The following is a 14,405-nucleotide window of genomic DNA, read 5'->3' as shown; positions in this document are numbered from 1 at the left end:
AGGTCACTTACGAGCTATGGTCCTGTTAAAATATGCACAAGTGCAGCCATGCAATAATCTTAAAGAGACCACAAATGCAACAAATATTCTGTACTCAGCCCCAGAGTATTAGAGGAATGATTGATGGGGACCTCAGGGGGAGGCAGGTGAGATGGATTATCCACTCAGCACATTTGGCTGAATATAGTTGAAATCAAGGCTGAAGCATTTATGACATGCCAGAATTTTCTCACAAAATATGAGGAAGTTTGTGGAATTTGCTGCAATGAGTAATTGTTTCATTCTCCAGCATCATCATGACTGAATGTGATAGTGCCGCAGAGCTTTGATCCGATCTGTTGTTTATGGCATTGTTTAGCTCTATCTATTGCATGCTACTTTACTGTTAACCATTCATATTGTCCTGTGCTGTCATTTCACCAGATTGACCCTGCATTCTTAGGTGTGTCTGGTGCTGTTCTTGGCACCTATATTCGTCATTGAACTGGGTTGCTCTCTTAGCTTGATGGCAATGATGTGGTGAGATATATGCTGGGCATGAGGTTACATTTAGTGGTGAAATATAATTCTGCTGCTGTTGATGGAACAGTGTTTCTTGGTTGCCTCGTTTTGAATTGTTAGATCAGTTCTGAATCTATCCCATTTAGCATGCTGTAGTGCTAGACAACTTGGATGAGGGATATCTTCAGAGAGGAGGTGCTTATCTAAATGTTGAGTGTTTCCGCCTCTACCATCCTTTGAAGCAGAGAGTTCTAGATTTCCACCAACCACTGGATGAAAAAGCTCTTCTCATTTCCTTAAATTTCCTGCCCACTACCTCAAACCCATGCTCCCTGGTTATTGATTCTTCTAGCAAGGGGAAAAATTTCTTCCCATTTACCCTATCTTTCATAAATGTGTACACCTCAAATCAGGTCCCCTTCAGCCTTCTCTGCTCCATGAAGAACAACCCCAGCCTAACCGATCTCTCTTCACAGCTAAAACTCCAGCCCAGGCAACATCCTGGTGAATCTCTTCTGCACTCTTTATAGTGCAATCACATTCTTTCTGTAGTTTTTGATTTGATTTGTCAAAATGTATTAGTATACAGCAAAAAGTATTGTTTCTTACACGCTAAACAAAACATACAGTACATAGGGAAGGAAAGAAGAGAGTGCAGAATGTAGTGTTAAAGTCATAGGTAGGGTGTAGAGAAAGATCAACATGATGCAAGATAGGTCCATTCAAAAGTCTGATGGCAGCAGGGAAGAAATTGATTTTGAGTCTGTTAGTACTTGTCCTCAGACTTTTGTAATTTTTTCCCCCCCAATGGAAGAAGGTGGAAAAGAGTATGTCTGGGGTGCATGGGGTCCTCAATTATGCTGGCTGGTTTTCCGAAGCAGTGGGAAGCGTAGACAATGTCAACGGATGGGAGGCTGGTTTGAGTGATGAACTGGGCTTTGCTCTGAAGTTTATTGTGGACAGAGCAGGAATCATACCAAGCTGTGATAGAACTGGAAAGAATGCTTTCTATGGTGCATCCATAGAGGTTGGTGAGAGTTATAGTGGACATAGCAAATTTCTTTAGTCTCCTCAGAAAGTAGAGGTACTGGTGGGCTCTCTTAACTACAGCGTCTGCATGGGGGGGGGGGACCAGGATAGGTCATTGGTGATCTGGACACCTAAAAACTTGAAGCTCTCAACCATTTTGACTTAAGAACATAAGAAATAGGAGCAGGAGTAGGCCATCTAGCCCTTCAAGCCTGCCCCGCCATTCAATAAGATCATGGCTGATCTGAAGTGGCTCAGTTCCACTTTTCCGCTTTCTCCCCATAACCCTTAATTCCCTTGCCTACCAAAAACTTATCTAGCGTGGCTTAAATATATTTAGCGAGGTAGCCTCCACCACATCAACGGGCAGAGAATTCCAGAGATTCACCACCCTTTGAGTGAAGAAGTTCCTCAACTCCGTTCTAAACTGCCCCCCCCCCCTTTATCTTGAGGCTGTGCCCTCTAGTCCTACTGTCCTTTCTGAGCGGGAAGAATCTCTCTAACTCTACCCTATCCATCCCCTTCATTATCTTATACGTCTCTATAAGATTCCCCCCTCATCCTTCTAAACTCCAACGAGTACAGACCCAGTCTATTTAGTCTCTCTTCATAGTCCAACCTCCTCATCTCTGGTATCAACCTAGTGAACCTCCTCTGCACTCCCTCCAAGGCCAAAATATCCTTGCGCAAGTGCGGCGACCAAAACTGCACACAGTACTCCAGCTGCGGCCTCACCAGTGCCCTGTATAGTCGCAGCAAGACCTCCCTGCTTTTATATTCTTCATATTCTTATATGGGACTTCATTCCCATTGATGAAGACAGAGGCATGCCCTCCACTATGCTTCCTGAAATCAATGGCTACCTCCTTCATTTTGCTAACATAAGAGATTATTGCTATTGCACCAGATTCTCTACCTCAATCCTGTACTGTGTCTCGTCATTGTTTGTGATCCAACCCACTACAGTGGTGTCATCAGCAAATTTGAAGATCGAGTTTAATGGGAATTTGGTCATACAGTGGTATATAAAGAAGTATAGTAAGGGGCTGAGAACACAGCTTGCGGAGCACCAGTGTTGAGGATGACTGTGGAGGGGGTGTTGTTGCCTATCCTTACTGACTGCGGTCTGCAGATTAGAAGTCTAGGTTCCAGTTGCAGAGGGAAGAGCTGAGCCCCAAGCCACGAAGTTTGGAGGCGAGTCTCATGGGAATAATGGTGTTAAGACTGAGCTGTAGTCTTTGAATAGAAGTCTGACATAGGTATCTTTGTTATCTAGGTGTTACATGGTTGAGTGTAAGACCTGGGAGATGGCATCTGTAGTGAACTGTAGTGGATCCAGACAATCTGGGGGGGGCAGGAATTGATTTGTGCCATGACTAAACTTTCGAAGCACTTCATAATGATGGATATCAGTGCCACCGAATGATAGTCATTAAGGCATGCTACTTGGCTTTTCTTTAGTACCAGGATGATGGTCAGATAGGTGTAAAGAGAAATTGAAGATATCTGCGAATACCTTTGCCAGCTGGTCCATGCCTGACCCGAGTGCCAGCACCAATCCCTATAGTACATCACTGGACACAGGCTTCCAGTTCCAGAAACAACTTTCAACCAACATCTTCTGCCTCCGGCCACCAATTCAATTTTGGATCCCATTTGCCCTGAATTTCATGGGCTCTTACCTTCTCGCTAAGTATCCTACATGAGACCTTGACAAAAGCCTTCCTGAAGTCCACGTGGACTACAAGATTCATGGTGGGAGATATAGGAGGGATGTCTGAGATAAAGTTCTTTACTCAGGCAGTCCATTGCACAGGCTGAGTGACAGTGGAGTTGGACATTTTAGGAACTTTCAAGTGGTTATTGGATAGGCACATGGAGTACATCAGAATGATAGGGAGTGGGATAGCTTGATCCAGGTTTCGGATAAAGATCGGCACAACATCGAGAGCTGAAGGGCCTGCACCGTGCTGTACTGTTCTATGTTTCTATCAACTGCATTGCCCTCAACTACACACCTAACCACCTCCTCAAAAAATTCAAATTTGTTAGACATGATCTCCCCCTGACAAAACCATGTTGACTATCCTTGATTCATCTCTCCAACTGGCAGTTTAACACAGTCTCAAGATTCACTAGGCTGATACCGGAGATGAGGGGGCTAGCCTATGAAGAGAGACTGAATAGACTGGGTCTGTACTCATTAGCGTTTAGAAGGCTGAGGGGGGATCTTATAGAGACGTATAAGATAATGAGGCACAGCCTCAAGATAAAGAGGGGGGCAGTTTAGATCGGATTTAGATTGAGGAGGAACTTCTTCACTCAAAGGGTGGTGAATCTCTGGAATTCTCTGCCTGTTGAAGTGGTGGAGAAGGCGTTTTTTCAGAAGGCGTTTGACAAGGTACCTCACAAGAGGTTATTGCAGAAGGTCAGGGGACATGGAGTTGGGGGTAGGGTGTTAGCGTGGATAGAGGACTGGTTGTCAAATAGGAGGCAGAGAGTGGGGGTCAATGGGTGCTATCGGATTGACGGTTGGTGACTAGTGGAGTGCCTCAGGGGTCGGTGCTGGGGCCTCAGCTATTTACCATTTATATAGATGATCTGGAGGAGGGAACCGAGTGTATGGTGTCGAAATTTGCTGATGACACCAAGATTGGTGGAAAGGCACATTGCGCGGAGGGTGTGGAGAGTCTGCAGAAGGATCTAGATAGGCTGGGCGAATGGGCCAGGAACTGGCAAATGGAATTTAATGTTGACAAGTGCGAGGTGGTCCACTTTGGTAGGAAGGATTATTACTTACGTGGAGAAAAACTGCAGCAGGCGACGGTGCAGAGGGACCTCGGGGTCCTTGTGCATGAGTCGCAAAAACCCAGCTTGCAGGTGCAGCAGGTGGTCAGGAAGGCGAATGGGATTGAATATAAAAGTAGGGAGGTCTTGCTGCAGCTATATAGGGCATTGGTGAGGCCGCAGCTGGAGTACTGTGTGCAGTTTTGGGCGCCATACTTACGCAAGGATATTTTGGCCTTGGAGGGAGTGCAGAGGAGGTTTACTAGGCTGATGCCGGAGTTGAGGGGGTTGAGCTATGAGAGGCTAAATAAACTAGGCTTGTACTCGTTAGAATTTAGAAGAATGAGGGAAGATCTCATTGAGACGTATAAGATGATGAATGGGATGGATAGGATAGAGGTGGAGAGACTCTTCCCACTCAGAAAGGACAGTAGGACTAGGGGGCACAGCCTCAAGATAAGGGGGAGGCGGTTTAGAACAGAGTTGAGGAAGAACTTCTTCACTCAAAGGGTGGTGAATCCCTGGAATTCTCTGCCCGTTGAAGTGGTGGAGGCTACCTCGCTAAATATTTTTAAGATGCGGGTTGATGGGTTTTTGATAAGAGAGGGGATTAAGGGTTATGGGGAGAGGGCGGGAATGTGGAACTGAGCCACGACAGATCAGCCATGATCTTATTGAATGGCGGGGCAGGCTCGAAGGGCCAGATGGCCTACTCCTGCTCCTATTTCTTATGTTCTTATGGAGGCTACCTCGCTGAATATAGTTAAGTCACAGGTAGATAGGTTTTTGATAGACAGGGGAATTAAGGGTTATGGAGAGAAAGCGGGAAAGTGGAGCTGATCCACTTCAGATCAGCCATGATCTTACTGAATGGCAGGGCAGGCTTGAAGGCCTACTCCTGCTCCTATTTCTTATGTTCTTATGTTTAACAGGGGGAAGATTCCTGATCAGCCATAAGTAAGTTAAAGCCTCCACCATCACTGTCCATAGCTCCAAACTACAGATCACATGTAAAAGTGTACTTTGCCATGAGCTGTAACACCACCACTACATATTGGGTAGGAGGATCAAACCGACATTTGGAAGGGGTGCAATGGGGATAATTGGCACATTGTAGAAATAGCTTTGAGATCAATCTGAAACACTGGAAGAGGAGTTCTAAGGCATTGAACTTGCAGAGAGCCTGAGAGATATCAGAATGTATCATTATTGAGGAAAAAAGTAAAAAACAATGGCGAACAATGAAACTTTTCAAATTTATCCACAGCAGTATCCTTGATGGGTAATTAAAGGTTCTTGACACATTTTAGATGAAAAATGACCCAATGTACTAAATATCCTTTTAAAAACATGACAACACAGGACCTGATTTTTGTCTGCAAGTTTACTGGGTACGTGAACCTGAATTCTAAAAGTGGCTAGCTGGATGTCAGAATAAAATAAAATTCTATAAAAAGTGTCTACTGTAGACTTCATTATTTTTTTAAAATCATAAAAAACCCATTTATTTTACTCACATTCCTTCACCCAAATGAAGCTTTACAACATTTGATTCAATTGCACTATCTCTTATAACAACAAGCACTGGAATGCATAGTCCTACTACATGGAGTCTATACCATGCGTAGCTGTCAAACTGAAATAGCAGGAATCCTACTCTAATAAATGGATGGTTGTGAAACCAGTCAGGCATCACAAATTCAGCAATGGAAAACTAAAGGCTTATGTCCATAGACAATGTGTTTTTTCAAAACACTCCAGACATTTTTTGCAAAAATTTAAGGGGCAGGTCTTCTAAATGCTTTTTGCACGGCACCCTGGGCAGGTCATTTTGAGAGGTCCGTTGACAGTTCCAATTAGCTTAACAATTAATGAATTTTATTGCATATTCATGCTTGCTCTGAACAATTCCAAAGGTATCCTGGGACCAGATCCAAACATGTACATTAGCACTCAAAAGGGGTACTTGTTTAGTACAATGAATCCATAAAATTTACGCTTGCTGTTACTGGGCCTATTTCAGGTTTCACACGCCCATCCAACCAAAATCCAATTTGAACAGTGGAACTGATAATTTAAACAGCCAACTATCCCCATAAAATGTGCATGTGCAAACCCCATCCCATTCCCCACCCTGCAAAAATGGGAACGGCTTGGTTTAGGGTGGGACTTATAATATTCAGCAACTTCATCTGATAGAGAGGCACCCATCATGGTGAAAATTTGGGCCCAGGTCTTCAATCTTTGTTACTTAAATATTTGCTTTCTGCAAGTTGTGATACATCACAAAAGAGCTGATATTTCATTAAGACTGGAAAGCTATATTCAACCAAAGCTTCAATGTGAAACATTATTGTTGTAGTCTCATGCTAACATGAAGATATTTGCCTCATTTATACATCCCAAGATGGACAATAACAAAATTAACCAACCGCACCAAAATCACAAATTGTCAAGCAAATTGTTCCGCTTCAGATAACGCCACAGATTTTCACTTCCCATGAGAGGACACTTGCAAATTGTGGGATTTTGAAACAAAAAGAAATTGCTTGAAAAATGCAATTGCTGTATCAGTATCTGTAATATTTTAATAGTATAATTTGGAGTTACATCCCAAAATGTTTTCTTTTCTCTTCCCAATGTAAATATACTAGCTGGATTTTCTGCTTTGTTATTTTATAAACCTTGACATCATGTTTAGCATAGTCACCAATTTGTCGTTATTAGCATTTTACTTTGATCCCTTTTGATTTAAATTAAGAAATCTAGGTAAAGGTTCAACATCCATTATGTTTTTATGATTCGCCCAATATTTGCTTGTGCTCTGTCAGATTAACAGGTATTATCTGAAAGAGTTGAGCCAAAACTAGCTAAATTCCTCACTTAAGCATTTAAAAATCCAAGCATCCATTTTCAAGAGTCAAAAGCATAGATCCCATTATACATTCACAGTACAATGTTGATTAGTAACAGTGTCACAGCCTAACAGGATAAAAGTACACACCTGCACTACCTCTATCACAAACATACCATGTATGCAAAGCATACAGCAGAAGCTACTTCTCTGTCAAGAGATGAAGAAGTTACAAAAATAAGTCATCTAAACTATCAATTTATTTCTTCAATTCATCAGGCTGAATGGCATAAGCAAAATTCTCAAATAGCCTACTCTTAATCTGCAACTTTAGGTTATCTAAATGTTTGATAAAATAAGAAACAAATATTCACCATCATTATTTTGCTTCAGAATTAATAACAGCTGGTTACACTGCACAAAATTTACAGTTCCAGAATGCATACAACTCCAAAGTAACCAAAATGCTATTGCCAATTATTAGCATTTCACAAGCAGCAGCAGCTCCTCCAAGGTTCAGCAAGTTTATCCAAACAGTTGCTGAGCTGTACAGATCAGAAAAGTCAAGTTCAACCATAATCAAATTTCTTGACAGGGCAAGTAATAGGAATGTTAAAATTCTCAGCCTTCCAATAGTTGGAGAAAGAAGAATATATATTTCAAGATTTATCCTTCTGATTGCCAACCAGCAAACCTGCAGAACCATAAAAATAGTTTACCGCAAAAAGGGAAGGACAGTTGTCCTATTGTGTCTATGTTGGTTCTTTGCAGAACTATCCAAACTTAATCCCATGGCCACATTCTCTCCCCACGGCCCTACATTTTCCTCTACTTCAAAATATTTACCCACTTCTTCTTCAAAGGACGCAATGACCTCTGCCTCAAACACTCCTTGTGACAACCCTTGCTGAAAGTGCCTGTGGATAACAAATAAGGACAAGAATGTGATTTTATCCTAACAAAGTGTTATTGTTTTGATAAAAACAACAAAAACATGTTAAAAATGTACATAATGTATTTACTGTTTCAGTCAATGTAGCTTACACTACTCTTTAAGGCACTACTAAAATTACGGTATAAACCGTCCAATATTTGCCATGATATCTTGAAACTTTAGGATTAGATTACTGTCTTGCAATTCAGAAAAGTATCCAGCTTCCTCTATATGTCTGCACTACATCTGCTGCCCTTATTGAAAAGATAAAATTTATAGTAAACATCATCAGTAATTGGGTTATGAATGAGTGTTCATTTACCTTTCTCCCAAAATAATGTAATTTAGGATATTTAAAATAATTCATACCTTCCACCTTTCCCCACCACTCATAAGTTTGTCATTTATGGCTTCTACAGTTGTAAATTTTATTAAACACTTCATTCAGTGACAATTGGTCAAACAACATACACAGAAATACACATTTCGTATTTTGCTATTGTCACCGGTGGTAGTAGTAGTAGTAGTAGTGGAGAGAGAGAGAGAGAGAGAGAGAGAGAGAGAGAAAATTATCTTGGCATAAAGGGCAGTGTGGTATTAAGAGTAAGTGAAGGTGGAAGTATTCCCTCTTTTGTCTGTTTCTGTCGCTGATTATTCCTGGAACAGGTTGCTAGTCTGTCACTAGGGCCTTATAACTTGAGGGGCACTGCATCACATCAAGCACAGCTACACTCACACACAGAGACAAATTAAAAGGGCCAACTTCACGTATCGAATCCACCTAACCTGCACATCTTTGAACTGGGGGAGGAAACCAGAGCACCTGTCATCTATATTAGGGATAATATTACTCAGGGATCAGAAAGATTTCAATCCAATATTTATTTCTGTTGAAGATTTTGGGTTAACTTTATATCAAAGTGATGAATGTCAATACCAGGTAATATAACACTCTTCCATTTTAAGGAGACACTCAAGTCAAGTAAGTGGCTCAATGCGAGATAATATCCCTGTCCAACACAGTACTTTTGTATTCCACGTTTAAGGAAATGCAAAATTTAAAAATCAATGAATGTTGAAGATATAGATTTCAGGAAGCTTAGAAGCAAAGGAGAGGGGCAATAAAACAAAAATGTTTTGATAGGGAGGTTTCAGGGTGTGGCCTCACATAATTGCAGATAATGACTAATGGTAGAGGCAAGAGATACCATGTAGTAGATTGGTGTTGGAAGAGCAGGGGACATAGGTTCTGAACTTGAGGAAATAGTTACCCAACTATAGAAAAAGTATTCATATCACATCAGAATATTACTACATCACGTACCTTGTAAGGCATGAATGCAATCACTGCATAATATAGCTTTTCAATCAGAGCATCTGTGTTAACTGCATTATGCCAGTTTCATGCTCAAGTTCTGCATTCATTACTTCAGGCAATCTCACATGCATAAAGATCTGCAACACAGTTTGTAGATACATTATATACAACTTGGGGCAGCATGGTGGCACAGTGGTTGGCACTGCTGACTCACAGCACCAGGGACCCAAATTCAATACTGGCCTCTCCGTGGATTTTCTCCAGGTGCTCTGGTTTCATCCCAGAGTCCAAAAGGTGTGGGGGGTTAAGTTGATTGGCCTTGTAAATTGCCCCTTAGTCTCAGGGAATTAGCAGGCTAAATGGGGTTACGGGGAAAGGGACTGGGTGAGACTGTTTTCAGTGTGGGCTCGATAGGCCAAATGTCCCTGTCTATGTCAATGAGGATGTAGTAGAAATGGTCGAGCTTCAAGTTTTTAGCTGTCCCAATCACCAACCTGTACTGCTCCCTCCACGCTAACGCTATAGTTAAGAAAGCCCACCAACATTTCTACTTTCTCAGGAGACTAAGGAAATTTGGCATGTCCGCTACACCTCTCACCAACCTTTACAGATGCACCACAGAAAACATTCTTTCTGGTTGTATCACAGCTTGGTATGGCGCTTGCTCTGTCCAAGACTACAATAAATTACAATGGGTCGTGAACGAAGCTCAGTCCATCACAAAAACCAGCCTCCCATTCTTTTATACTGCCTACACTTCCTGCTGCCTTGGAAAAGCAGCCAGCATAATTAAGGATCCAACGCATCCCGAACATGCTCTTTTCCACCTTCTTCCATCAGGAAAAAGATGCAAAAGTCTGAGGACACATACCCACCAACTCAAGACCAGCTTCTTCCCTGCTGATATCAGACTTTTGAATGGACCTACCTCATGTTAAGTTGATCTTTCTCTATTCCGTAGCTATGACTGTAACACTACATTCTGCACTTTCTTCATTCCTTCCCTGTGTATGGTATGTTTTGTCAGTTTAGCACACAAGAAACAATACTTTTCACTGTATGCTAATACATGTGATAATAATGAATCAAGTACTATAGAAAGAATGTGCATCTTTCAGGCCAAACCAAGTAAACAAACTTAAATTACATTCGGACAAAGAAAAAGGGGGCGGCTCCCCAAAAGGAGGGGGAATGGCCCGAACAGAAACAAAAAGTACAAAGGAAACTTAAGACACGTCAAATTGCATTGTAAAGAGTACAGAGACAATTTATCATCAAGATGTTGCCTGGCCTGGAGCGTTTCAGCTATGAAGAGAGGTTGGTTAGGTTGGGATTTTCTGTAAAGCACACAAAAACAATACTTTTCACCGTATACTAATACATGTGACCATAATAAATCAAATTTTAAAAATGGCCTCCTTCTGCACTGCAGGAATTCTATGAAATGGAATTAAATTAAACCCTAATTGGCAGCTTCAAACAGAGTGTACCAAGGACACATCTATATTTCAGGCTCAAGTTATCAACAGCTATTGAAGAAATCCTAATTTCACTTAAGTGCCAAGTTGATATTGTCTACAGCTACAGTCTATAAAGTTTTAGATGTGTTGTACCAATTGCAGCATCTTGGAATCTGAACCACTGAAAATAAAGCTCTTGAATACCAACCTTCCAAGAGGAACACATTTCATAGTGAATGAAAGTTAAATGTTGGCAACGCACAACAGTACTTAGAGATAAAAACAAAGTACTGGGATACTCAGCAGCACCTATGGAGAGAGAGAATCAGTTAACATTAAGTCAAATATGACTCTTCTTCAGAATTATCATATTTAACTTAAAACGTTGCTCTGCTGTTGCTCCACAGATGCTGCCAGACCTGCTAAGTATTTTCAGCACTTTGTTTTTATTTAAAATTTACAACATGTTTTGCTTTTATTTTAATACCCAGAGATGATTATCTTATTACGTATTCTTCAACAACATGCATTTCAAATGTTGTGCTTTGTTCAAAAGGAAGCATTCCAAAATGTATGCACTTTGGCAATGCCCCATAGGTCGTACCATATTAAAGCAATAATAAACTGATTAAATGCAGTCATTACATTTTAGTTAAATCTTACACTAAAACTTTGCAGTTTTGTACTGTTGTGCACTAGAGCCAAAGGAAAAGTGAAGTATGCTGGGAAACACAAAGAAGGCAAGGTTAGCTTTACTTCAAACCCATCCCTTGGGAACAGTCTTGTTTGGGGCACAAGGGTTAGTACTGCTGCCTCACCATGCCAGGGACCCAGGTTCGATTCCTTGGGTGACTGTGCACAGTTTGCATATTCTCTCCATGCCTGCATGGGTTTCCTCCAGATGGTCCAGTTTCCTCCCACAATCCAAAGTGTGCAGGTCAGGTGGATTAGCCATGGCAAATGCACAAGGTTACAGTGATGGGCCCTGAGTATGATGCTCTTTTGGAAAGTCAGTGCAAACTTGATGGGCAAATGGCCTCCTTCTACACTATAGGGATTCTATGGCACCATATTAATTTAAAAAGTTTCAAAAGTAGATAAATTTTGTTAAAATATATCTTTAAATACATTGGAAAAATAAAAAATTTACTAAATCTGTGAGCCTTCAATTATTCAAATCAATACCAATCTTAAAACAATGTTTATGTCAAAATTATATATTGTGTATAACAACATTGCTTCACAAGATTTGACACGATATTAAGCTGTCTTTAAATGGGCCAACAGAATTGTTAGTATAGTACTAGGAAATCAGAATTTAAGTACAAACAGCCTTGGGTCACACAAAGGACAAATTTTATTGAGCAACTATACCTTATCCCCTTAGGGTACAAATAGTATTTGGACAATAGTATTTCCAAATACAATGAAATAGACTGAAGTCAATGTCCTCCAGTGACTTGCCTCTTCCTCCCTCTACCAGAGGCCACCAAATATTGAGCACAATACTTAATTTGGAAAAAAGTTGCAATTTTAAAATCAAAGATTTGACAATCAAGCCGTTTAACAGCATAAGCTGATTCAGCATAAATCACAACTTTGTGAAATGAAACTTGAGCGCTAAAATCAAAATAATGCATTCAAGAATAATCAATTTACAAATCACATTTTCACTTTTGGAAACTAAAAATAGCTTTTAGTTCATTGCATTCTACACAATAAGCTGCACACTGTAACCACTTTGAAATCATAACAGCACAATAGCAGATATGCTAACATTAAACAGACGAATGACCAATCAGTCCGGAAGCCAAGACCACTTCAGTCTCACTTCCATGAATTGTGCTGGAAGTGGGAGAAAACACGAGCACAGCAATGAAGGAAATCAGAAGTCATTCACAACACATACAAAATAAAACAGCCTGGAATAAAAACTTACTTGTTTCGGTTTTATTTTTCTTTGTCGGTGCTATGTGAGAAATGTGGAGTTAGAGCGTGTCTCGGAGTGCAGCAGTCATCCCCTGCTTGTGACTGTGTCCAGCGCTGCAGCACAGACACTACATTGCACAATGCACCCACTTTCTGAGAGCTTTAACCATGACGTAATTTCTTCCCGAGCGGAAACACCAGCCGGAAGTGGAGTGCGGTGCCCGCCGAGAGTTGTAGTCCTCCTCCCAGCCGCGCATGCGCGCCGCCATCCGGATCTGTTTCTTTTCGTGGGGTCTTTGTCTTCGAAGAGTTGCGCTGGCAGTGGAAGGGCAATCAATCATTCCACACTGCTCCTGAGTAGCAAATATGGTGTAGCCAAGTGCTGTAATGTTTGTGTTCCTTCCCTCCACAACCGCTGATGTTTTGGGGTGCAGATCTACATCCACAGGGTGTCCTTCAGTATCATCTTAATGTTTGGGCCCGAGACATTGGCTATTCAACTGCAGAAGACTTCAAAACCAGCACAATACCAGACCCTTAGATTGAGCAGGTTTTGCTAAGCTAACATTTTGTGTGTCCCAGAACTAAAATTTCAATATCATTTGCAGATCTCTCACCTTAAGAGAAGTGTTTCGTTAATAGGCATGATTAGATATAAACCATAAAGGGAGAGGTTAAGAGGAATGACTAAATGACTTAATCAAAGGCTTGAGATTTCAGAAGATTTATAAAAGACAGAATAACAGAATCATAGAATCCTACAGTGCAGAAGAAGTCTATTTGGACTATCGAGTCTGCACCAACTCTACCCTGTCCCCTGTAACCCCTTGCATATGTCATGGCTAATCCTCTTAACCTACATATTTTAGGAAACTAAGGGCCAATTTAGCATGGCCAATCCACCTAAACTGCATATCTTTGGACTGTAGAAGGAATCCGGAGCACCCCGAGGAAACCCACGCTGACAAGGTGAGAACATGCAGCTCTGCACGGACGGTGACCCAAGACAGAAATAGAACCCAGGTCCCTGGCATTGTGAGGCAGCAGTGCTAATCACTGTGCCACCATGTCACCCATTGTTTAAGAGTTCCTAACTATCAACGGTTGGAAGATGAGATGAGAGATCCCAAAATCAACAAAGTATTTAACTGAATAAAGTACCAAGCAGCACCAACAAAAAAAGCATTCCGGCACCTACAGTCAATAATGCTTACATCTCATGAAGAAAATGAAAAATAAATTTGTGAAATCCTGGGGATTTGTCGCCACTTAGTCCCATTAAAAGGACGAATGCTTAGAAGGTTAAGTCAGAGTGACAGAATGATCATGGAAGGACATGGAAATAAAGAAATAGCAGAAGTGGAGGAGAGATCACTGAGGGATCCAAAACTGAGGGCAAAGATTTTAAATTGAATGCATGGGAGGATATGAAACCAAAATGTGACTGAAAGATGTTGCCGGGCAAATGTCATAGTACAGGACAAGATTCATCCAATTTGCTTAAATTGTAACTATAATTCTTGAGTTTCCATATAACCATATATCCTTGAAAGATAATTAGATAGTATATACTTCTTGGCTCTTCTACTTATT

At 41.1% G+C, this 14,405-nt stretch overlaps 1 protein-coding gene across 5 annotated transcripts in view; it reads right to left on the bottom strand.

Annotated features, from left to right (window-relative positions):
- rab30 (RAB30, member RAS oncogene family) overlaps positions 1 to 14,405 on the bottom strand; it is a 144,902-nt gene that overhangs the window by 85,716 nt on the left and 44,781 nt on the right. Inside the window, exons 1-3 of one of the 5 annotated variants that reach the window (XM_080197081.1) lie at positions 12,823 to 12,945; positions 9,430 to 9,560; positions 8,018 to 8,088 (exon numbers count right to left, since the gene is read on the bottom strand). The exons of 1 other annotated variant lie outside the window; for it this stretch is intronic. The gene's annotated coding sequence lies outside the window, so the exon portion shown is untranslated. Of the gene's footprint in view, positions 1 to 8,017; positions 8,089 to 9,429; positions 9,561 to 12,822; positions 12,946 to 14,405 lie in introns of those variants that run through there. 3 more of the 5 variants (XM_080197078.1, XM_080197080.1, XM_080197082.1) reach the window with 3 other exon arrangements.

The sequence above is a fragment of the Carcharhinus amblyrhynchos genome, chromosome 10 (assembly GCF_965287045.1).
Source record: "Carcharhinus amblyrhynchos chromosome 10, sCarAmb.v2.hapA, whole genome shotgun sequence".
Lineage (NCBI taxonomy): Eukaryota > Metazoa > Chordata > Chondrichthyes > Carcharhiniformes > Carcharhinidae > Carcharhinus > Carcharhinus amblyrhynchos.
Note: the sequence above shows the minus strand (reverse complement) of the source record. Positions and strands in the feature narration are given on the sequence as shown.